General features: G+C 34.5%; 3 pseudogenes; 1 reads left to right on the forward strand and 2 right to left on the reverse strand.

Moving 5' to 3' along the window:
• Window positions 1-1,047: 1,047 nt before the first annotated feature.
• Window positions 1,048-6,934, reverse strand: LOC140016874 (threonine--tRNA ligase, mitochondrial 1-like; annotated as a pseudogene).
• Window positions 6,935-11,826: 4,892 nt separating this feature from the next.
• On the forward strand, window positions 11,827-13,182 carry LOC140016606 (UDP-glucosyltransferase 29-like; annotated as a pseudogene).
• Window positions 13,183-15,183: 2,001 nt separating this feature from the next.
• Window positions 15,184-21,070, reverse strand: LOC140016875 (threonine--tRNA ligase, mitochondrial 1-like; annotated as a pseudogene).
• Window positions 21,071-25,617: the final 4,547 nt, after the last annotated feature.

Below are 25,617 nucleotides of genomic sequence, written 5' to 3' on the forward strand. Positions count from 1 at the left end.
TTTTTCAGCAATTAAAGAATCGGCGGGGATGATTGCCAAGATGGATAATATTAATCACGCAATTATTTATTTGAAATTTTCAAATAATGATCAATCCAAAAACACTTATTGTGCTTTGACAGTAAAAAAAAAAAAAACCAAAAAAAAAATCTTATAATAATTCCTTTTTTTTTTTTTTGGTGTACATGGGCTTAAGTGCAGAGTAATTCAGCAATTCCTCCCTCCACTTGATATAAATTGAAACATTATAAAAGGAGAAAATTGTGCATCCTTTAAAAGAGGGAGAGACGCCTGTCCCAGAGTCTCTGCTACACTGCAAAACAGAACTGTCCAAGGCCACATCATCCAAGAAACAAAGGAAGACAAAAGACAACTCCAAAGAGTTTTCATCATTCGTGGATTTTGTATCAGATATAAAGATTGATTGATTGGTATTCATGGAGCCTCTATTAGGTAAGCTGCTAAAATCTTGACATCACCTGCAAACTTCTAGTTTCCCAGTTTACTACTCAAAGCAACGGAAAAGGTTGAATTTTTATCATGCTTAAGTAGGGGTAGTCTACTGCGATTGCACCCCGAATCCGTATCAAAGATTTGCTTTTTCTTGTGTCTTCATTAATTAAACCCAAGTGGGTTTCTTGTAAATGCGAGAAGGGAAGGAAATATGGGTCCATTACTTGTTCGCGTTAATCTCTGAGCCGGGCTTGTCCTCAAGCTGGGCAACATCGGCAAATGGTTTCTTGAAAGCAGCAAACTAGTAGTGGTAGAAATTAAGCTCAGGGACTTCGAGAAAATTGAGGAGGAAAGCTATGGTCTTTTGGTGCTAAAAATGCCTTGGATTCAATCTGGAAGTAAGATTAGTCCTGCAATTCTTTTCATTATTGTGATATTAGCAGTTGTATTTTTCATCTCTGGTCTGCTCCACTTGCTTGTAAGGTTCCTCATGAGGAGGAGGTCATCACAAAATTCTCAATCTAATGGATATCCTGATTTGTCTGGTTCTGAAGCTTACCAGAGACGGTTACAACAGCTATTCCATCTTCATGATTCAGGTCTAGATCAAGCCTTTATTGATGCTTTACCAGTTTTTCTTTACAAAGACATAATGGGCTTAAAAGAGCCGTTTGATTGTGCTGTTTGCCTTTGCGAGTTCTCAGATCAAGATAAGTTAAGGTTGTTACCGCTATGTAGCCATGCTTTCCATATAGATTGTATAGACACATGGTTATCGTCAAATTCAACTTGCCCGCTCTGCAGAGGGACCCTTTTCAGCCCTGAATTTTCCGTTGAAAATCCAGTTTTTGAGTTTGATGAGTCAAGAGATGAAGACAGGGTGGCTTCAGGGAACGTAGGCGTTGCTGTTCCTTGTGGTCCTAAGCCATCTGAGGCTGAAAATAGTATTGATGAAAAGAGGGTGTTTTCAGTTAGGCTTGGCAAATTTAGGAACACAAGCCCAAACGATTGTGCAAGAGGTAGTTCTGAAAATTAAGCAGAATTCTGGAATAGTAAAAATTAAAGAGCAATACTAGCGTTCTACAAATATGATAGACAAAAGAGTTGGAAAACTATATCAGAATAGCTCACCCCTGTATGAACGAACCCTATGATCAAATATCAAACAGTGCCCCGGACAATTCATTGGTTTGAGCCCAAACTGTTGTTTCTCAATCTGCAATATAACCAAGAAAACACGTTCAATCATATTAAATTTCACTAAGATCATCCAACCATATTTTATGCAACCACGTTCCGTGGAAATAAAACCCATCTGCTGAATCATCCAAACTGGAATTTAGCAAAAAATTCATTGTTTAATGCCACTCTTTCCTCCACGACAAATTAACATAAATCAGAACAAGAACCCAGGCTCCCCCTTTACATTCAATGCCTATTAAAAATTGGTATCAAGCACCCAAATTAAATGAACAGCACAAGACAAAGTAGATTCATGAAGCATAGAAGTGGGAATATCAGCCTTCTCAGGGATGGGGGCAAAAAAGAAATAAAAATAAAATCTTTTGAGAAAGTGACTATTAATTTGAAGTCTCGAAATTTGAACGGACTTTAACGGATCAGGCAAAAATGTATTATGCCAACTTTCATGTTTTACATGAAATTAAGTCGCGCTAACTTCTAGCAAACTCCTTATTTGCAAGTGCAACTACAGAAATATCAGTCGTGCCACAACATAAAATACATAATAATGACTAAATTGATTTCTGACCTCAAATAAGACCATATTGTCCCTATAATTTGCAGCATGACCAGAAGTTTCCCATAACTGCATGTTATACATATTTGGACTCCGAACCTACAAAAAGAACACCATAAGATGTGAACTTCAATGGATAATACAACATGTTTGCAACAGTAGTAGTTCATTATACATTACCAACCTCTTCATAACCTCTCTTCCAGTATTCATTTCGTATAAATTCTAAGAGTTTGTTGCAAACTCGAGCACCACGTGGAAGGAAGAAACAACTTCCGGGACTGCAAATTATGCAAGACCAACCGAACCAGGTCTCATAGGCATTTTGACAAATTTGACCAGACAGTACGATAAATGAAAACATCACGGTCCTACCTAAGTGGGTGGAAAAAGAAAAGTTCTTGTTTTTTAGCCAATTCTCCATGGTCATACTTCTTTGCTTCTTCCAGGTCATCCTTGTATTGCTGCAAGAAAGATTATCAAGTCAAAATCCTAGCTCAAAATCTAATAGAATTCACCCTGCCAAGATCATACAAAATGCAAATCAAAGCTCTCACAGCTTATCTTAGCACTTTGCAGATATACTATCCACTGCTAAAGAAATCAATTATTGACAACGGGAAGTGGAAATCCATATATTTTCATTTACAAAGCCTGCCAAACAAAATGTTGAGGATACATCAACCAGAGAACATGCAAGATTTACAAATTAAGAAACATCTAACAAAAGGATATCTTCAACAAGTAAGAACTTTCTTACCACTGACTCTCTAAAGAAGGAAAAAATAACCATGACCCATCATATTAAGTGACAAAGAGTTGATAGCAAGAATAGAACATAAAAGCTGAAGCTTCACTCTCAGTACTCAGTTTTTCACACATCATCAGTTCCACATCCAACTTCAACTATCACGCAAGTTACTACATGATTCACAAGGTTAGATAATTTTTGATTGGGCAGCTAAGGGACAGGCGTTAACAAACTGGCAACAAACCATATTTTCTAAGCCTCATGCCTTTTGCCATAAGTTTCAAGAAGCTAATATATTTATGTAAAACTTCTCAAGCCACTCAGATGCCATTGAACGAATGCGCTTGAGGAATTCACGGAGTACAGAAATTAGCAGCTAAAAGCACAAAATTAGTGCCACTCCTGAAAAACTAGCTACCTAAATATTTTTGAGGCAGCAAGTGCCAATTGCAAGTCCAATAATCCGTTGCTATAAATATGAGCATTGCAGAATGACAAGAAAAGAGCCAAAATGGCTCAATAGATTAAATCCACATAGAAGTTTTATTTTATCTTGTCATGTCTACTGCCTAATGAAACTTAGATAGGCATGAATACAAGTACCAAATAGCTTTTGTCATACTAAGCAGAAAAACTATGAACACCTACATGTCCTAGTCGTGTTTTCTACAACTCATATGAATAACTGCTTTTACATTCAAATGGCATGTCTTGACAAGTTAAACAAAGAACCATATCTAATAATAAGAACTATGGTGGTACAAAATAGCAGGAGACAAGATAGATGCCATACTAATTACATGATGCGACAAAATGCAAAAATAAGCCTTTACTCAAAAAGGAAACTGCAAAGCATGAATCCTACCTTCAGACGCTTCTGGTCCAGAAATGATATTCCATAAACTCTTTGCAACCTTTCACGGTCTTTGTTCCCCCTCCAATACGCTCAGGAAGCCTAATTTTACAATTCATAGCAACAATATGAATAAATGTTTCACAAATGCATCTCTTTACCTACTATGGAAAAGCCACACATCCTCTGCTCGTGCAAGCCAAAAGAAAAAGTTGATGCGAAACAATGATGCAAGTTATAATGCATTAATGATTCATCCTTGTCCTAAGAAACAATCAATGAGGGCAAGAATGGAAATATAAAAACTAACTGGAAAAGCCCCTGCTTCTGCTTTGTAAATAATATAGATAAGGCCTACAGAAATCAGAACCTCACCTTTAAACAAGAGAAAGCTTTAACGAAGGATGTATTTGGTATATGTGGCCCACGACACAAATCAACCAAGGGACCACATCGGCATACGGTGATAGTTTTATCTTCAGGTAAATCATTAATTATTTCAACCTGTTTGAAACAGATAAACTACAATCAATAAAACTGACTCCCACAAACAACTAGCATTTCAAAAGATGTCAAATTACTTTGAATTGGTTATCGGAAAACATCTGCAGAGCTTCATCTCTTGTAACCTCAATGCGCTCAAAAGGTTGTTTTCCCTGATATCAAAAAGGTAGTTAAGTAACAAACTCAGTTCCAAGAAAGCAGCATGTCTCCCAAATCATTGGAATCATAGAAGCATAAATCATTAGTAGAAAGATGAATGCAATACATCAAAAATTGCCTGATAGTACAATAAAGTCCTCTTTACTGTTTTCACAACTTTTGAGATACCAGAAGTTGCAGACATTCCCCCTTTTCTTATCTTTTCTTGCTTCTGGTAGTAACACTAAAATATACTTTTATTTTGAAAGGTCGAAATGCATCTAAAACTTTCCCCAAAATGATATACGTTTGGAATCTTTATACATTTCCAGAGCAACGATATATTTGTAATCTTATGTAAAAATATCACTAGTAACACAATGTGCCACATTTTCCCAACTGTTACCTAAATGAATGTCCTTCCAAATCCCAGCTGACCCCAAACCATCTTGCTGAATTGGATGTTACGATATAGCAAGGAAAAATATATGACTATCTCTACAAGAAAATCAGTTGACAATCATTCATCTGAATCTCAGTTCAAGCATCATAGAATCACAAGTGCACACTGAAAACCATATGCTCAAACAAAAAATGTTGACTGGAAGGACTGCAGAGTCTTTCATATTTTTAGTACCAGGAAAGTAAGTTTGCTAAACCTATTTGAAAAGAAAGATCTAAGGATTTCAAATAGGATTCCAGGATCAACATGTTTCTATGAGGCCAAAATGATAACAAAATTATGTGAGAATGCTTATCATATCGCCTGTCCGTATAAATATATGGTACATCACAACAATATCGGCTCTCCATATTAGTATATGAAACATCACAACAATAATCCTAGCTCTACCATATCTTTGTTGTTTATTGAAAAAGTTGTATGAAAGTGAAACTGTAATAGCTATGAAATGGTTAATCAAAAGTGTTTGCCATTGTCTTAAAGCATCAGCACAAAAATCAGTAATAAAGAATCCTACAAATTGAAATAACAATAACATGTTAAAAGATGGAAAAGAAAAACAGGCACACTGTTCACAAGCACAAAATAGAACACAGATTTTACCAAGTATACAATTTTAGGTAGAAAAGAGAGATACCAATACAGCCTTCTTAGCCCCATCGTCAATCCTTTTAAAATGATCCTCATTCAATCCCAAGTCACCATAAAAAGCATCGTAATAGAAACCCTGCAAAAGCATCAACTCAGAGCATGAAAATACGATAAACATGCATTTTCTATCTAATTAACCAAAAAGGCAAAAGGGGGAACAGCTTAAATGCAAAATAGAAACAGGAGAGAACAGAAAACATTTAATGGTCAGCCTATATGAAAACGCTAATTCACCATATAGAGCAAAATCCAGTTTCTTGTGGGAATTTACGGGTCAAACAGAGAGCTAAGGTTCAACAAGTGACATATTGGAAGCTTTTGATTCCAAAGAATATTTAGTCACAAAAGCTTATCAGTGTAACGCAGAAGCACCTCCAACTTTAACATATTTAAAGAAGTTTTCAACGAGCCAACTCTGGCCATTCTAAACCTTGGATGTCAGATATTCGAGTGAATGCGTATACTACAAAGATGAAGAGCTAAAGCACCCAAATTAGTAAATTACCTCCCCTCTTGTGGTACATGGCCCAATGCACAATCTGCATCCATATGTCTGCTCTAGTGACTGAACAGGCAATAAAACACATCGAATTAACATCCACAATGCTCAATCAATATGCAGTTTTTACCAAATAAAACCAGAATGCAGCTGGGAAAACTCCAAAAAAAAAAAAAAAAAAAAAAAAAAAAGAGCACTGAACCTGGCCAAGGATGTGGGCGCTTGAATGCCAAAAGGTATCTCGCCCCTCATCGCTATCAAATGTAAACAGCTTCAGCTCACAGTCCCCCTCTAATGGCCTATGCATATCCCATAGAGCCCCGTCCACCTTAGCAATCAACGCATTAGATGCCAAGCTCTTGGAAATTTCCTTCGCCACATCAAACGGGGTAGTATTCCACTTCTTCCCCTCCTTCACTGACCCATCAGGTAACACAATCCTAACAAAACAAAACCCAAAGAAATAAATTATTCTTAAACGTAAGTCATTAATTCTTTATATTATACATAACTTAGAGGTTCAGGGTTTCGTACCTGATGGGGTCAGGGGACAGGGAGAGGCGCTGGAGTTTTTCCCGGTCTTGGATGGATTTGAAGAGGTCGATGCGTTTGTTGATAACTGTTGCGAGATAAGCTTCGTCTTTGGGGACGGAGGGGCCAGAATCATTCGAGGCTGTGCCCATTGGCAGGGGCGGCGAGTGCAATGAAGAGCAGTGGCGGAGTAGAAAGGTTCTAAAATGCAGAGCGGACGGCGGAGGAGGAAGACGGCGTAGGAGTAATGCGAAGCGCCAGCAGAGCTGGGAAGTTAAGAGCATACAGTCGTGGACGAAGGGTTTCAATTGAAGGAAAGTAGGATCAAACGTTGGAGGGTAAATGATACTAATAATACCCGGGTGAAAAATGCTATGTTTGAATTACCTGTTTTTTTACATTTTTAAAAATTTTTATTCTAGTAGTGTATATAAAAAAAATTTATTATAAAATTTTTGAAAAAAAATATTTGATATATTGTATAAATGAGATTTTTTTTAGTTATTTTTATTTGTGTATTACTATAATATTGTATTTGAAAAATCTTTTTTTTTAAATGATCAATTCAAACAGAGACTTAAATTGATGCACATTGTGCAGATTGAGAGGATTAAGGACTATTTGAATTGTTATTTTTTGAAATTTTCATCATATATATAGTGTAGTCATTTGATATTACCGAATTCGACCCGATTTCGTATAATTCGAAATCGATATTCTAATTTCCATTCCGAATTATTAAATTCAAAATTTCGAATTCAATTCAAATTTTGGTCAGTAAATCGAAATTATTTGATTTTGCACACTCCTAGCCTAAACTTTGTTCAAAAAAGTTGCAATTTGGTGACAAAAAATATGAAATTATAAATATGTCAAACAAGAATCTGAAATTATAAAAATAAATGAAAACTAGGAGGAGGATGACCTTGTTAAAGCGTGGATTTGAAGTGGTGGGCTAGTGTAGAAGAGGAGAGTCCTTTTAACAAGCGTGGGTTCCAAGTAGTGGGCTACTAGTAGGAGGCTGTTTCGGGTTTGACTACTATAATATATTACTTGGGCTTTGATTATGATTAGGTGATTTTCTACTAACTTGAATAATAACCAATGAATTAAAGTGACCAGTTTACGTAGCAGCAAATTAATTATTTTGTAGTTCAACTTTTAAAGCCCTCCCTTTCTCTTCGTTTCTTTTGTAAAGTTTGGAGCATAGACTCGCACCCCAAAAAAATTTTTTTTATTATTATTCCTAGTTTATGAATAAGAAGAAAACATAGGATGAGTGAGTATATGCTTAGTTAGATCATTAGTTTAACCAGCTAGAGCAACTAGAGTTTTTTTTTTTTTTTTTTTTTTTTTTTTTGGCTTTAGCCAAAGCAACTAGAGTTGCTTAATCCAATTACAACTTTTTTCTAAACACGTTAAGAAAAGTGAAGAACTACTTGAAAGTTATATTTAATAACTCAATTCAGCACGTAAACTTAATAGATTCAGATCTTAATATATTCAAACCGTTTGATAAAAAAATATTAAACAACTGAATTAATTAAGTGGCACTAAATTTTTTAGACAAAATTTACTCCCAAAATTAAGTGATAAGCTATTTACTTATCACTAAATTTGATATGGACTCAAATATATTAGATTTAATACTTAATAATTCAATAAATTAATGGATTCAAAGTTCAATCTTATCAAACGCATCCTAAAAATCCATCGCTGGCCGGCTTTTCTGCAAGCTTAAGCTACTACTACTTTGTATTAAGCGTTATGGGAGAAATTTTACTAATTCAAGCAGTGGGTTCGGTGGAAGGGAAGGATAGTTTGGACAAGGTACTAGTTGGAGGCCGTGTTGGGGTTGTCTATTTATTTCAGCGGGTCATATTTGGGCTCTGGTTAATGTAATAACCACTGGCGTGGGCTACAAGGAATCACCATTTGATTTGGTGAATAAACAATTTGCACGTGTTTTTTCCCTTGTCAAAGAAGAAATCGGTAATCTTACCTAACCGGCAAATTGAGAAAAGGAAGCTGTTATAAACTAGTAAGTAGTAACCAAAAACGGGAAATACAAAAAAAAAAAAAGAAGCAGATTTGTGTAAGGGCATATTTCCCAAGTTGAAGCAAATCTAAGACTTTCCTTCAACCAATAGAACAAACTTACTTGTTTGTAAAGAAGGTTAACAAAGAATCTCAAATTATGTACGATAATTTTTAAGAAACTCAAAATTACTTGTGCCACAAGTTTTGGACGTCCGAGGAGGATGGAATGGGGTACGAGTTACTCGTCTTACTACACACAGCTTTTTCCCTTTTTTTTTGCTTAACAGTTGTCACTATTTATTCGGCAAATTAATCTAAGTTCTTCAATTTAGTATGAATTTCAAGTACTAAGAGTTTACCCTATACTTCTGCTAGTACCCAGGAAAAAAAAAACAAAAAGGTAGTTTAGCTCTTGCTAAATTGGTCGAACGTTTATAAAGGGGAAGAGGGAGGTTCAGAACGCAAAGTTGCTTCTTTATGTTCGTCAATAAACTTAAATATATCCTACCACGTAAGAGTAAAAAAAAGAAGAAGAAGAAGAAGAGGATTTTGTTCTTCAATTAGTAATTTGTGTATTTTAAATGTAAAAAGTAGAGGTTAAATAATCAGAATATCAAGTACCAGTTGCTCGCAAAGCAAAATATTCACATTTTAACTATGTTTCAACATAAAGCTCAAGATCATTGATTCAACCCAAAAAAAAAAAAAGAATGAAAGAAAGAAAGAAGCTCGAGGTGTTGTATACAACCGCTGAATTTGAATTTTGGATATACTGCCTATATTCTTTTGCATTTGCATGTTATTTGTACCTCATGTACTAAATGATTATAATTTACAAGAATAAATAAAAAAACATTAAACCGTAAAGAGAAAAAGGAGGAATATAATTGAGAGTTAAATTAGAAATTATCATTTTTTTTCCTTTTTTTAATTTTTGATTTTGTTGTGTGACATCTTAAGCGTTGCTAAACAATGGGTAACCTGGATTTCAAGAGAACCCAAAGAATTGTCCGAATCACAGCCCATGGACTATTGGTGAATTGTTTTTCTTCAGCGGAATTTCGTGGGTATTCGAAGACTCTCTTAGGTCGGGCATTGATTTGCCATTTAAAAGACTTGGGCTCGTGCAACTTAAGCTTAGTCGTCAAGAAAATATGCTAACAAAAAAGTCTCAATTTGTGGGAAATTTGTATCTTAATTTGACGTACATTAAAATCTCTATAAATTAATAATTTATTAATTTATCAAGTTTACATACAATTCAAAAAAAAAACTCATTTAATCAACTAAAATTTTATTTTATTTTATAAAAATATGAATTATTTAATCAATAAAAGGAGGCTAATAGTTTATAGAATATAAACCAATCCTAATTTTCTTGATTTGAAAGTATAATTTAATTATATTAATATACGAAACTCATATCATTTTTCTATTATCAGAAGGCAAAAAGATTTAGAAACACTAAATGATACATATCCTCTTCCATTTTATTAAATGCATACAAAGAATCAAATTAATAACATTATGTATGTAAATGACAAGCAAATCTTTTTAGAAATAACAAACACAAAATCTTCTTACATATCTCATTATTAAACTGTATCTTTCCAACAACGATTAATCAAATATATAAAGTATTATGTGAGTATGGTAGAAAGCATCCCACATACTTTCAAAAATAATTGCAACAATAGGTATTTGGAAAAAAAAACAACAATATAGTCATATTTTAGGAAAATATGATATATAATTTCAATGAAATATTAATTTATGAAACGCATGGGGCCAAAGAGTTACATAAGATTCTCAAAACAATTATTGTCATGTTATTTATTAAAATTATTAATTTAGCTCGTTAGTCCGAATCAAGACGAAAAATTATTATTTAATAGAAGTTATTAATTTATATAGATTTTATTGTAATACAAAACTAAGAAACTTTTATAGCCAAAAAATGAACTAAATTCTTAATAACAAATCAATCTCCAATATGGAAATTAGAAACAATTTGGCTGGTAGAAATTTTTGTCAAAATTGTTAAGTCTTTTATTGTTAGACCATTATTGACTCTACATTCAATGGGAAGTTGGAATCTTTACATCAAACCCGGTATCCATGCATTACATAATTAGATGTGTTGGTTAGGGTTTCAGTCATGATATCACCATCTGCAGCAAATTTACCAATTCTTCTTATGCTCATTTATGCTCTATATCCTTTACACCACCCGATTCCCCGATTAATATCTTTCCTCCTTGTTTTTTTGTATTTTGTATTAGAGTAATAAGGAATTTTTCTCATAGCATCTTGTACTAAAAGATCTGAAAATTTTTGGTTTATTAAAAATTTTCAGTATTAATCTCAAAATCTTTGATTAGTTAAATATTTCCAGTATTAATATCAGCCACCACATGCTCGAAAAGATAGTTAACCATTTTATCCAAATTTGTCTGATCTATGCGTAATAAATGGCTTCATACTCCAAACTAATGCAACTAATTAACGATCCATAGGATAATTAATTTACAAACAACTTCACTAGCCACAAGACAGTTAAAAGTACTACATACTTTTAGGGTGAAGGGGGGGTGAGGGAAGAAAGAAAATATTGCATACTTATACATCTTATGAAGAGAAATGTACAAGTGAGATTGACAATTGAACAGTTTTACCTGCATAAATTAGTTGTTTAATGGGCGTTAAAAGTATTCAACTGATCAAATTTTTTTTCATACAAGGAATGCTAGAAGGAAAAAATAATCACCTTTCCATATGTAAACAGTCACGTGAATAATTTTAAAATTTTGGTATGCATGGAAGGGAGATAAAATCGGTTATATTTTAGGAAATGAATACAAGGCTAATGCATATATTGTCTTGCATGGAAACTTGACATACTGAACGATTGCCTTAAGATTCTGATTCCCAAAATTTCATGAAATATTCTCATTCCTTTTAATTGCACAATCAACAAGGTAAGTTTCCATGGATATCACCCCGAAAACTCAATAAATAGAGCCTTCTCCTCCCCACCTTCACCACACAGAAGTTCGTCTCTTCAATCCCCAGTTAATATTCTTGTGAGAGTTTTTTGTGAGCTTTTGAGCAATTCTTGTGAGCATTTTTGTGAGGTTTTTTTTTTTTTTTTGGAGAAATTCCTGTGCGTTTTTGTTTATCATCAATGGAAAATCATGCAACTTTCAATGTTCTCATGCTCCCATGACTGGCTCATGGACATGTCTCTCCTTACTTGGAACTAGCCAAGAAACTCACCGCCAGAAACTTCAATGTTTACCTGTGCTTTTCCCCGGCTACCCTCAGTTCTGTGAGATCAAAATTGACTGAAAAGTTTCTCAGTCAATTCATCTTGTTGAACTCCATCTTCCCAAGTTGCCAGAACTTCCTGCTAAGTATCATACCACCAACGGCCTTCCACCCCATCTGATGCCCACCCTCAAGGACGCTTTTGACATGGCTAAACCAAACTTTTGCAACGTGTTGAAAAGTTTGAAGCCTGACTTGCTTATTTACGATCTTCTTCAGCCATGGGCTCCAGAGACTGCCTCAGCCTTTAATATCCCGGCTGTTGTGTTTATCAGCAGTAGCGCCACCATGACTTCTTTTGGGCTGCACTTCTTCAAGAATCCAGGTACGAAATACCCTTATGGTAACACAATCTTTTATCGCGATTATGAATCCGTTTTTGTTGAGAACTTGAAAAGGCGTGATCGTGATACATATCGCGTTGTTAATTGCATGGAGCGATCTTCTAAGATTATTCTGATCAAGGGTTTTAAGGTGATTGAAGGGAAATATTTTGACTATTTTTCTTGCTTAACTGGCAAGAAAGTTGTCCCCGTTGGCCCCCTTGTCCAGGACCCTGTACTAGACGACGAAGATTGTAGAATTATGCAATGACTAAACAAAAAAAAAAGGGTTCAACCGTTTTTATTTCTTTTGGGAGCGAGTATTTTCTCTCGAAGGAAGATATGGAAGAGATTGCCTACGGTTTAGAGTTTAGCAATGTAGATTTCATATGGGTTGTGAGGTTTCCTAAAGGAGAAAACATTGTGTTCGAAGAAACTTTGCCAAAAGGATTTTTCGAGAGGGTTCGGAAGAGGGGACTTGTTGTCAATGGATGGGCTCCACAAGCAAAAATTTTGACCCATCCTAACGTTGGTGGCTTCGTGAGTCATTGTGGTTGGAATTCTGTGATGGAGAGCATGAAATTTGGCTTCCAATCATAGCCATGCCCATGCACCTTGATCAACCTATTAATGCTCGATTGATTGAAGAAGTTGGCGCTGGGGTGGAGGTTTTGAGAGACTCGAAGGGAAAGCTTCACAGGGAAAGAATGGCAGAAACAATTAACAAAGTCACGAAGGAGGCAAGTGGAGAATCCGTAAGGAAAAAGGCGAGAGAATTGCAAGAGAAATTGGAGTTGAAAGGAGAGGAAGAGATCGATGATGTTGTGAAGGAGTTGGTTCAACTTTGTGCAACAAAGAGTAAGAGAAATGGTTTGCACTACTATAATTAGCTCTTTTTCGTGTTTAATTAGTATATTGTGATGGTTGGTTACAATGGCACAACCATCATCAAGCAGGCATATATCGTTTAGCATTTTGTGTTGTGTTTAAACTAGAGGTTTTAACATGATGGTTATAATATCAAAACCATCAAAGCTTATGGATCAGGTTTTTTTGTGGCTGGACTAGGTTTTGATATGATGGTCAAAGTGTTAGAACCATCAACTATTTAGTATTATTGTCGTGTTTTGGCGTTTTGTCTGTTCGTGAGTTTGCCGTAGATTGTTGGCATCTCAACGTACAGTACAAACGTACGTCTACTAACATATGCCATGTTAGGTGCTACGTTTTAAGTAGCTGGTAATATATATAATACCTACTTCAGTTTAGTATATTACTACTATTTCTTTGGAGTTTCACTTTTTTCTCTTTCATGCTTTTGTAGTTTTTGCCATTCGAATATCCCACTATTATAGAGGACCCATTTGATTAATAATAATAATATCCCTATGAAAATCGAAAAAATTTTAGGAGGACAAAGGATTAATATCTTTGCCTGATATGTTAATTATGATAAACCAAGAAAAGAAAAAGAATCGCCATGCTAATTAATTGACAAAGCTTCTGCACAGAAACTGACAAATTCCAACTTTATGATTCAATAAAGGCGAAATTAGTAGCATTATAACTTCTGTTGTACAGACTTTCCCTCCGGGTGTTGATACGGTCATCCAGCAAAGATTTGTTGGGATTTGGATAAAAAATGATGGGCGGGCTCTTGTTGCGGGCTCATGCCTGTGGAATTCAACCCGAAGCCTTAAGTCAAGATCATCTGCGGTTCTTTTTAGCTAGACCTTTGACCTAGACCATTTCGATCTTTACTTGACTTTTCTTTTCTTTTCTTTTTCCTTTTTTTTAATAATTGAGGTTTTCTTCTGTATATTTGACATAAATAATTTCTCTTTTTTTTCAGCAATTAAAGAATCGGCGGGGATGATTGCCAAGATGGATAATATTAATCACGCAATTATTTATTTGAAATTTTCAAATAATGATCAATCCAAAAACACTTATTGTGCTTTGACAGTAAAAAAAAAAAAAACCAAAAAAAAAATCTTATAATAATTCCTTTTTTTTTTTTTTGGTGTACATGGGCTTAAGTGCAGAGTAATTCAGCAATTCCTCCCTCCACTTGATATAAATTGAAACATTATAAAAGGAGAAAATTGTGCATCCTTTAAAAGAGGGAGAGACGCCTGTCCCAGAGTCTCTGCTACACTGCAAAACAGAACTGTCCAAGGCCACATCATCCAAGAAACAAAGGAAGACAAAAGACAACTCCAAAGAGTTTTCATCATTCGTGGATTTTGTATCAGATATAAAGATTGATTGATTGGTATTCATGGAGCCTCTATTAGGTAAGCTGCTAAAATCTTGACATCACCTGCAAACTTCTAGTTTCCCAGTTTACTACTCAAAGCAACGGAAAAGGTTGAATTTTTATCATGCTTAAGTAGGGGTAGTCTACTGCGATTGCACCCCGAATCCGTATCAAAGATTTGCTTTTTCTTGTGTCTTCATTAATTAAACCCAAGTGGGTTTCTTGTAAATGCGAGAAGGGAAGGAAATATGGGTCCATTACTTGTTCGCGTTAATCTCTGAGCCGGGCTTGTCCTCAAGCTGGGCAACATCGGCAAATGGTTTCTTGAAAGCAGCAAACTAGTAGTGGTAGAAATTAAGCTCAGGGACTTCGAGAAAATTGAGGAGGAAAGCTATGGTCTTTTGGTGCTAAAAATGCCTTGGATTCAATCTGGAAGTAAGATTAGTCCTGCAATTCTTTTCATTATTGTGATATTAGCAGTTGTATTTTTCATCTCTGGTCTGCTCCACTTGCTTGTAAGGTTCCTCATGAGGAGGAGGTCATCACAAAATTCTCAATCTAATGGATATCCTGATTTGTCTGGTTCTGAAGCTTACCAGAGACGGTTACAACAGCTATTCCATCTTCATGATTCAGGTCTAGATCAAGCCTTTATTGATGCTTTACCAGTTTTTCTTTACAAAGACATAATGGGCTTAAAAGAGCCGTTTGATTGTGCTGTTTGCCTTTGCGAGTTCTCAGATCAAGATAAGTTAAGGTTGTTACCGCTATGTAGCCATGCTTTCCATATAGATTGTATAGACACATGGTTATCGTCAAATTCAACTTGCCCGCTCTGCAGAGGGACCCTTTTCAGCCCTGAATTTTCCGTTGAAAATCCAGTTTTTGAGTTTGATGAGTCAAGAGATGAAGACAGGGTGGCTTCAGGGAACGTAGGCGTTGCTGTTCCTTGTGGTCCTAAGCCATCTGAGGCTGAAAATAGTATTGATGAAAAGAGGGTGTTTTCAGTTAGGCTTGGCAAATTTAGGAACACAAGCCCAAACGATTGTGCAAGAGGTAGTTCTGAAAATTAAGCAGAATTCTGGAATAGTAAAAATTAAAGAGCAATACTAGCGTTCTACAAATATGATAGACAAAAGAGTTGGAAAACTATATCAGAATAGCTCACCCCTGTATGAACGAACCCTATGATCAAATATCAAACAGTGCCCCGGACAATTCATTGGTTTGAGCCCAAACTGTTGTTTCTCAATCTGCAATATAACCAAGAAAACACGTTCAATCATATTAAATTTCACTAAGATCATCCAACCATATTTTATGCAACCACGTTCCGTGGAAATAAAACCCATCTGCTGAATCATCCAAACTGGAATTTAGCAAAAAATTCATTGTTTAATGCCACTCTTTCCTCCACGACAAATTAACATAAATCAGAACAAGAACCCAGGCTCCCCCTTTACATTCAATGCCTATTAAAAATTGGTATCAAGCACCCAAATTAAATGAACAGCACAAGACAAAGTAGATTCATGAAGCATAGAAGTGGGAATATCAGCCTTCTCAGGGATGGGGGCAAAAAAGAAATAAAAATAAAATCTTTTGAGAAAGTGACTATTAATTTGAAGTCTCGAAATTTGAACGGACTTTAACGGATCAGGCAAAAATGTATTATGCCAACTTTCATGTTTTACATGAAATTAAGTCGCGCTAACTTCTAGCAAACTCCTTATTTGCAAGTGCAACTACAGAAATATCAGTCGTGCCACAACATAAAATACATAATAATGACTAAATTGATTTCTGACCTCAAATAAGACCATATTGTCCCTATAATTTGCAGCATGACCAGAAGTTTCCCATAACTGCATGTTATACATATTTGGACTCCGAACCTACAAAAAGAACACCATAAGATGTGAACTTCAATGGATAATACAACATGTTTGCAACAGTAGTAGTTCATTATACATTACCAACCTCTTCATAACCTCTCTTCCAGTATTCATTTCGTATAAATTCTAAGAGTTTGTTGCAAACTCGAGCACCACGTGGAAGGAAGAAACAACTTCCGGGACTGCAAATTATGCAAGACCAACCGAACCAGGTCTCATAGGCATTTTGACAAATTTGACCAGACAGTACGATAAATGAAAACATCACGGTCCTACCTAAGTGGGTGGAAAAAGAAAAGTTCTTGTTTTTTAGCCAATTCTCCATGGTCATACTTCTTTGCTTCTTCCAGGTCATCCTTGTATTGCTGCAAGAAAGATTATCAAGTCAAAATCCTAGCTCAAAATCTAATAGAATTCACCCTGCCAAGATCATACAAAATGCAAATCAAAGCTCTCACAGCTTATCTTAGCACTTTGCAGATATACTATCCACTGCTAAAGAAATCAATTATTGACAACGGGAAGTGGAAATCCATATATTTTCATTTACAAAGCCTGCCAAACAAAATGTTGAGGATACATCAACCAGAGAACATGCAAGATTTACAAATTAAGAAACATCTAACAAAAGGATATCTTCAACAAGTAAGAACTTTCTTACCACTGACTCTCTAAAGAAGGAAAAAATAACCATGACCCATCATATTAAGTGACAAAGAGTTGATAGCAAGAATAGAACATAAAAGCTGAAGCTTCACTCTCAGTACTCAGTTTTTCACACATCATCAGTTCCACATCCAACTTCAACTATCACGCAAGTTACTACATGATTCACAAGGTTAGATAATTTTTGATTGGGCAGCTAAGGGACAGGCGTTAACAAACTGGCAACAAACCATATTTTCTAAGCCTCATGCCTTTTGCCATAAGTTTCAAGAAGCTAATATATTTATGTAAAACTTCTCAAGCCACTCAGATGCCATTGAACGAATGCGCTTGAGGAATTCACGGAGTACAGAAATTAGCAGCTAAAAGCACAAAATTAGTGCCACTCCTGAAAAACTAGCTACCTAAATATTTTTGAGGCAGCAAGTGCCAATTGCAAGTCCAATAATCCGTTGCTATAAATATGAGCATTGCAGAATGACAAGAAAAGAGCCAAAATGGCTCAATAGATTAAATCCACATAGAAGTTTTATTTTATCTTGTCATGTCTACTGCCTAATGAAACTTAGATAGGCATGAATACAAGTACCAAATAGCTTTTGTCATACTAAGCAGAAAAACTATGAACACCTACATGTCCTAGTCGTGTTTTCTACAACTCATATGAATAACTGCTTTTACATTCAAATGGCATGTCTTGACAAGTTAAACAAAGAACCATATCTAATAATAAGAACTATGGTGGTACAAAATAGCAGGAGACAAGATAGATGCCATACTAATTACATGATGCGACAAAATGCAAAAATAAGCCTTTACTCAAAAAGGAAACTGCAAAGCATGAATCCTACCTTCAGACGCTTCTGGTCCAGAAATGATATTCCATAAACTCTTTGCAACCTTTCACGGTCTTTGTTCCCCCTCCAATACGCTCAGGAAGCCTAATTTTACAATTCATAGCAACAATATGAATAAATGTTTCACAAATGCATCTCTTTACCTACTATGGAAAAGCCACACATCCTCTGCTCGTGCAAGCCAAAAGAAAAAGTTGATGCGAAACAATGATGCAAGTTATAATGCATTAATGATTCATCCTTGTCCTAAGAAACAATCAATGAGGGCAAGAATGGAAATATAAAAACTAACTGGAAAAGCCCCTGCTTCTGCTTTGTAAATAATATAGATAAGGCCTACAGAAATCAGAACCTCACCTTTAAACAAGAGAAAGCTTTAACGAAGGATGTATTTGGTATATGTGGCCCACGACACAAATCAACCAAGGGACCACATCGGCATACGGTGATAGTTTTATCTTCAGGTAAATCATTAATTATTTCAACCTGTTTGAAACAGATAAACTACAATCAATAAAACTGACTCCCACAAACAACTAGCATTTCAAAAGATGTCAAATTACTTTGAATTGGTTATCGGAAAACATCTGCAGAGCTTCATCTCTTGTAACCTCAATGCGCTCAAAAGGTTGTTTTCCCTGATATCAAAAAGGTAGTTAAGTAACAAACTCAGTTCCAAGAAAGCAGCATGTCTCCCAAATCATTGGAATCATAGAAGCATAAATCATTAGTAGAAAGATGAATGCAATACATCAAAAATTGCCTGATAGTACAATAAAGTCCTCTTTACTGTTTTCACAACTTTTGAGATACCAGAAGTTGCAGACATTCCCCCTTTTCTTATCTTTTCTTGCTTCTGGTAGTAACACTAAAATATACTTTTATTTTGAAAGGTCGAAATGCATCTAAAACTTTCCCCAAAATGATATACGTTTGGAATCTTTATACATTTCCAGAGCAACGATATATTTGTAATCTTATGTAAAAATATCACTAGTAACACAATGTGCCACATTTTCCCAACTGTTACCTAAATGAATGTCCTTCCAAATCCCAGCTGACCCCAAACCATCTTGCTGAATTGGATGTTACGATATAGCAAGGAAAAATATATGACTATCTCTACAAGAAAATCAGTTGACAATCATTCATCTGAATCTCAGTTCAAGCATCATAGAATCACAAGTGCACACTGAAAACCATATGCTCAAACAAAAAATGTTGACTGGAAGGACTGCAGAGTCTTTCATATTTTTAGTACCAGGAAAGTAAGTTTGCTAAACCTATTTGAAAAGAAAGATCTAAGGATTTCAAATAGGATTCCAGGATCAACATGTTTCTATGAGGCCAAAATGATAACAAAATTATGTGAGAATGCTTATCATATCGCCTGTCCGTATAAATATATGGTACATCACAACAATATCGGCTCTCCATATTAGTATATGAAACATCACAACAATAATCCTAGCTCTACCATATCTTTGTTGTTTATTGAAAAAGTTGTATGAAAGTGAAACTGTAATAGCTATGAAATGGTTAATCAAAAGTGTTTGCCATTGTCTTAAAGCATCAGCACAAAAATCAGTAATAAAGAATCCTACAAATTGAAATAACAATAACATGTTAAAAGATGGAAAAGAAAAACAGGCACACTGTTCACAAGCACAAAATAGAACACAGATTTTACCAAGTATACAATTTTAGGTAGAAAAGAGAGATACCAATACAGCCTTCTTAGCCCCATCGTCAATCCTTTTAAAATGATCCTCATTCAATCCCAAGTCACCATAAAAAGCATCGTAATAGAAACCCTGCAAAAGCATCAACTCAGAGCATGAAAATACGATAAACATGCATTTTCTATCTAATTAACCAAAAAGGCAAAAGGGGGAACAGCTTAAATGCAAAATAGAAACAGGAGAGAACAGAAAACATTTAATGGTCAGCCTATATGAAAACGCTAATTCACCATATAGAGCAAAATCCAGTTTCTTGTGGGAATTTACGGGTCAAACAGAGAGCTAAGGTTCAACAAGTGACATATTGGAAGCTTTTGATTCCAAAGAATATTTAGTCACAAAAGCTTATCAGTGTAACGCAGAAGCACCTCCAACTTTAACATATTTAAAGAAGTTTTCAACGAGCCAACTCTGGCCATTCTAAACCTTGGATGTCAGATATTCGAGTGAATGCGTATACTACAAAGATGAAGAGCTAAAGCACCCAAATTAGTAAATTACCTCCCCTCTTGTGGTACATGGCCCAATGCACAATCTGCATCCATATGTCTGCTCTAGTGACTGAACAGGCAATAAAACACATCGAATTAACATCCACAATGCTCAATCAATATGCAGTTTTTACCAAATAAAACCAGAATGCAGCTGGGAAAACTCCAAAAAAAAAAAAAAAAAAAAAAAAAAAAGAGCACTGAACCTGGCCAAGGATGTGGGCGCTTGAATGCCAAAAGGTATCTCGCCCCTCATCGCTATCAAATGTAAACAGCTTCAGCTCACAGTCCCCCTCTAATGGCCTATGCATATCCCATAGAGCCCCGTCCACCTTAGCAATCAACGCATTAGATGCCAAGCTCTTGGAAATTTCCTTCGCCACATCAAACGGGGTAGTATTCCACTTCTTCCCCTCCTTCACTGACCCATCAGGTAACACAATCCTAACAAAACAAAACCCAAAGAAATAAATTATTCTTAAACGTAAGTCATTAATTCTTTATATTATACATAACTTAGAGGTTCAGGGTTTCGTACCTGATGGGGTCAGGGGACAGGGAGAGGCGCTGGAGTTTTTCCCGGTCTTGGATGGATTTGAAGAGGTCGATGCGTTTGTTGATAACTGTTGCGAGATAAGCTTCGTCTTTGGGGACGGAGGGGCCAGAATCATTCGAGGCTGTGCCCATTGGCAGGGGCGGCGAGTGCAATGAAGAGCAGTGGCGGAGTAGAAAGGTTCTAAAATGCAGAGCGGACGGCGGAGGAGGAAGACGGCGTAGGAGTAATGCGAAGCGCCAGCAGAGCTGGGAAGTTAAGAGCATACAGTCGTGGACGAAGGGTTTCAATTGAAGGAAAGTAGGATCAAACGTTGGAGGGTAAATGATACTAATAATACCCGGGTGAAAAATGCTATGTTTGAATTACCTGTTTTTTTACATTTTTAAAAATTTTTATTCTAGTAGTGTATATAAAAAAAATTTATTATAAAATTTTTGAAAAAAAATATTTGATATATTGTATAAATGAGATTTTTTTTAGTTATTTTTATTTGTGTATTACTATAATATTGTATTTGAAAAATCTTTTTTTTTAAATGATCAATTCAAACAGAGACTTAAATTGATGCACATTGTGCAGATTGAGAGGATTAAGGACTATTTGAATTGTTATTTTTTGAAATTTTCATCATATATATAGTGTAGTCATTTGATATTACCGAATTCGACCCGATTTCGTATAATTCGAAATCGATATTCTAATTTCCATTCCGAATTATTAAATTCAAAATTTCGAATTCAATTCAAATTTTGGTCAGTAAATCGAAATTATTTGATTTTGCACACTCCTAGCCTAAACTTTGTTCAAAAAAGTTGCAATTTGGTGACAAAAAATATGAAATTATAAATATGTCAAACAAGAATCTGAAATTATAAAAATAAATGAAAACTAGGAGGAGGATGACCTTGTTAAAGCGTGGATTTGAAGTGGTGGGCTAGTGTAGAAGAGGAGAGTCCTTTTAACAAGCGTGGGTTCCAAGTAGTGGGCTACTAGTAGGAGGCTGTTTCGGGTTTGACTACTATAATATATTACTTGGGCTTTGATTATGATTAGGTGATTTTCTACTAACTTGAATAATAACCAATGAATTAAAGTGACCAGTTTACGTAGCAGCAAATTAATTATTTTGTAGTTCAACTTTTAAAGCCCTCCCTTTCTCTTCGTTTCTTTTGTAAAGTTTGGAGCATAGACTCGCACCCCAAAAAAATTTTTTTTATTATTATTCCTAGTTTATGAATAAGAAGAAAACATAGGATGAGTGAGTATATGCTTAGTTAGATCATTAGTTTAACCAGCTAGAGCAACTAGAGTTTTTTTTTTTTTTTTTTTTTTTTTTTTTGGCTTTAGCCAAAGCAACTAGAGTTGCTTAATCCAATTACAACTTTTTTCTAAACACGTTAAGAAAAGTGAAGAACTACTTGAAAGTTATATTTAATAACTCAATTCAGCACGTAAACTTAATAGATTCAGATCTTAATATATTCAAACCGTTTGATAAAAAAATATTAAACAACTGAATTAATTAAGTGGCACTAAATTTTTTAGACAAAATTTACTCCCAAAATTAAGTGATAAGCTATTTACTTATCACTAAATTTGATATGGACTCAAATATATTAGATTTAATACTTAATAATTCAATAAATTAATGGATTCAAAGTTCAATCTTATCAAACGCATCCTAAAAATCCATCGCTGGCCGGCTTTTCTGCAAGCTTAAGCTACTACTACTTTGTATTAAGCGTTATGGGAGAAATTTTACTAATTCAAGCAGTGGGTTCGGTGGAAGGGAAGGATAGTTTGGACAAGGTACTAGTTGGAGGCCGTGTTGGGGTTGTCTATTTATTTCAGCGGGTCATATTTGGGCTCTGGTTAATGTAATAACCACTGGCGTGGGCTACAAGGAATCACCATTTGATTTGGTGAATAAACAATTTGCACGTGTTTTTTCCCTTGTCAAAGAAGAAATCGGTAATCTTACCTAACCGGCAAATTGAGAAAAGGAAGCTGTTATAAACTAGTAAGTAGTAACCAAAAACGGGAAATACAAAAAAAAAAAAAGAAGCAGATTTGTGTAAGGGCATATTTCCCAAGTTGAAGCAAATCTAAGACTTTCCTTCAACCAATAGAACAAACTTACTTGTTTGTAAAGAAGGTTAACAAAGAATCTCAAATTATGTACGATAATTTTTAAGAAACTCAAAATTACTTGTGCCACAAGTTTTGGACGTCCGAGGAGGATGGAATGGGGTACGAGTTACTCGTCTTACTACACACAGCTTTTTCCCTTTTTTTTTGCTTAACAGTTGTCACTATTTATTCGGCAAATTAATCTAAGTTCTTCAATTTAGTATGAATTTCAAGTACTAAGAGTTTACCCTATACTTCTGCTAGTACCCAGGAAAAAAAAAACAAAAAGGTAGTTTAGCTCTTGCTAAATTGGTCGAACGTTTATAAAGGGGAAGAGGGAGGTTCAGAACGCAAAGTTGCTTCTTTATGTTCGTCAATAAACTTAAATATATCCTACCACGTAAGAGTAAAAAAAAGAAGAAGAAGAAGAAGAGGATTTTGTTCTTCAATTAGTAATTTGTGTATTTTAAATGTAAAAAGTAGAGGTTAAATAATCAGAATATCAAGTACCAGTTGCTCGCAAAGCAAAATATTCACATTTTAACTATGTTTCAACATAAAGCTCAAGATCATTGATTCAACCCAAAAAAAAAAAAAGAATGAAAGAAAGAAAGAAGCTCGAGGTGTTGTATACAACCGCTGAATTTGAATTTTGGATATACTGCCTATATTCTTTTGCATTTGCATGTTATTTGTACCTCATGTACTAAATGATTATAATTTACAAGAATAAATAAAAAAACATTAAACCGTAAAGAGAAAAAGGAGGAATATAATTGAGAGTTAAATTAGAAATTATCATTTTTTTTCCTTTTTTTAATTTTTGATTTTGTTGTGTGACATCTTAAGCGTTGCTAAACAATGGGTAACCTGGATTTCAAGAGAACCCAAAGAATTGTCCGAATCACAGCCCATGGACTATTGGTGAATTGTTTTTCTTCAGCGGAATTTCGTGGGTATTCGAAGACTCTCTTAGGTCGGGCATTGATTTGCCATTTAAAAGACTTGGGCTCGTGCAACTTAAGCTTAGTCGTCAAGAAAATATGCTAACAAAAAAGTCTCAATTTGTGGGAAATTTGTATCTTAATTTGACGTACATTAAAATCTCTATAAATTAATAATTTATTAATTTATCAAGTTTACATACAATTCAAAAAAAAAACTCATTTAATCAACTAAAATTTTATTTTATTTTATAAAAATATGAATTATTTAATCAATAAAAGGAGGCTAATAGTTTATAGAATATAAACCAATCCTAATTTTCTTGATTTGAAAGTATAATTTAATTATATTAATATACGAAACTCATATCATTTTTCTATTATCAGAAGGCAAAAAGATTTAGAAACACTAAATGATACATATCCTCTTCCATTTTATTAAATGCATACAAAGAATCAAATTAATAACATTATGTATGTAAATGACAAGCAAATCTTTTTAGAAATAACAAACACAAAATCTTCTTACATATCTCATTATTAAACTGTATCTTTCCAACAACGATTAATCAAATATATAAAGTATTATGTGAGTATGGTAGAAAGCATCCCACATACTTTCAAAAATAATTGCAACAATAGGTATTTGGAAAAAAAAACAACAATATAGTCATATTTTAGGAAAATATGATATATAATTTCAATGAAATATTAATTTATGAAACGCATGGGGCCAAAGAGTTACATAAGATTCTCAAAACAATTATTGTCATGTTATTTATTAAAATTATTAATTTAGCTCGTTAGTCCGAATCAAGACGAAAAATTATTATTTAATAGAAGTTATTAATTTATATAGATTTTATTGTAATACAAAACTAAGAAACTTTTATAGCCAAAAAATGAACTAAATTCTTAATAACAAATCAATCTCCAATATGGAAATTAGAAACAATTTGGCTGGTAGAAATTTTTGTCAAAATTGTTAAGTCTTTTATTGTTAGACCATTATTGACTCTACATTCAATGGGAAGTTGGAATCTTTACATCAAACCCGGTATCCATGCATTACATAATTAGATGTGTTGGTTAGGGTTTCAGTCATGATATCACCATCTGCAGCAAATTTACCAATTCTTCTTATGCTCATTTATGCTCTATATCCTTTACACCACCCGATTCCCCGATTAATATCTTTCCTCCTTGTTTTTTTGTATTTTGTATTAGAGTAATAAGGAATTTTTCTCATAGCATCTTGTACTAAAAGATCTGAAAATTTTTGGTTTATTAAAAATTTTCAGTATTAATCTCAAAATCTTTGATTAGTTAAATATTTCCAGTATTAATATCAGCCACCACATGCTCGAAAAGATAGTTAACCATTTTATCCAAATTTGTCTGATCTATGCGTAATAAATGGCTTCATACTCCAAACTAATGCAACTAATTAACGATCCATAGGATAATTAATTTACAAACAACTTCACTAGCCACAAGACAGTTAAAAGTACTACATACTTTTAGGGTGAAGGGGGGGTGAGGGAAGAAAGAAAATATTGCATACTTATACATCTTATGAAGAGAAATGTACAAGTGAGATTGACAATTGAACAGTTTTACCTGCATAAATTAGTTGTTTAATGGGCGTTAAAAGTATTCAACTGATCAAATTTTTTTTCATACAAGGAATGCTAGAAGGAAAAAATAATCACCTTTCCATATGTAAACAGTCACGTGAATAATTTTAAAATTTTGGTATGCATGGAAGGGAGATAAAATCGGTT

Source organism: Coffea arabica, chromosome 11c, assembly GCF_036785885.1.
Source record: "Coffea arabica cultivar ET-39 chromosome 11c, Coffea Arabica ET-39 HiFi, whole genome shotgun sequence".
Lineage (NCBI taxonomy): Eukaryota > Viridiplantae > Streptophyta > Magnoliopsida > Gentianales > Rubiaceae > Coffea > Coffea arabica.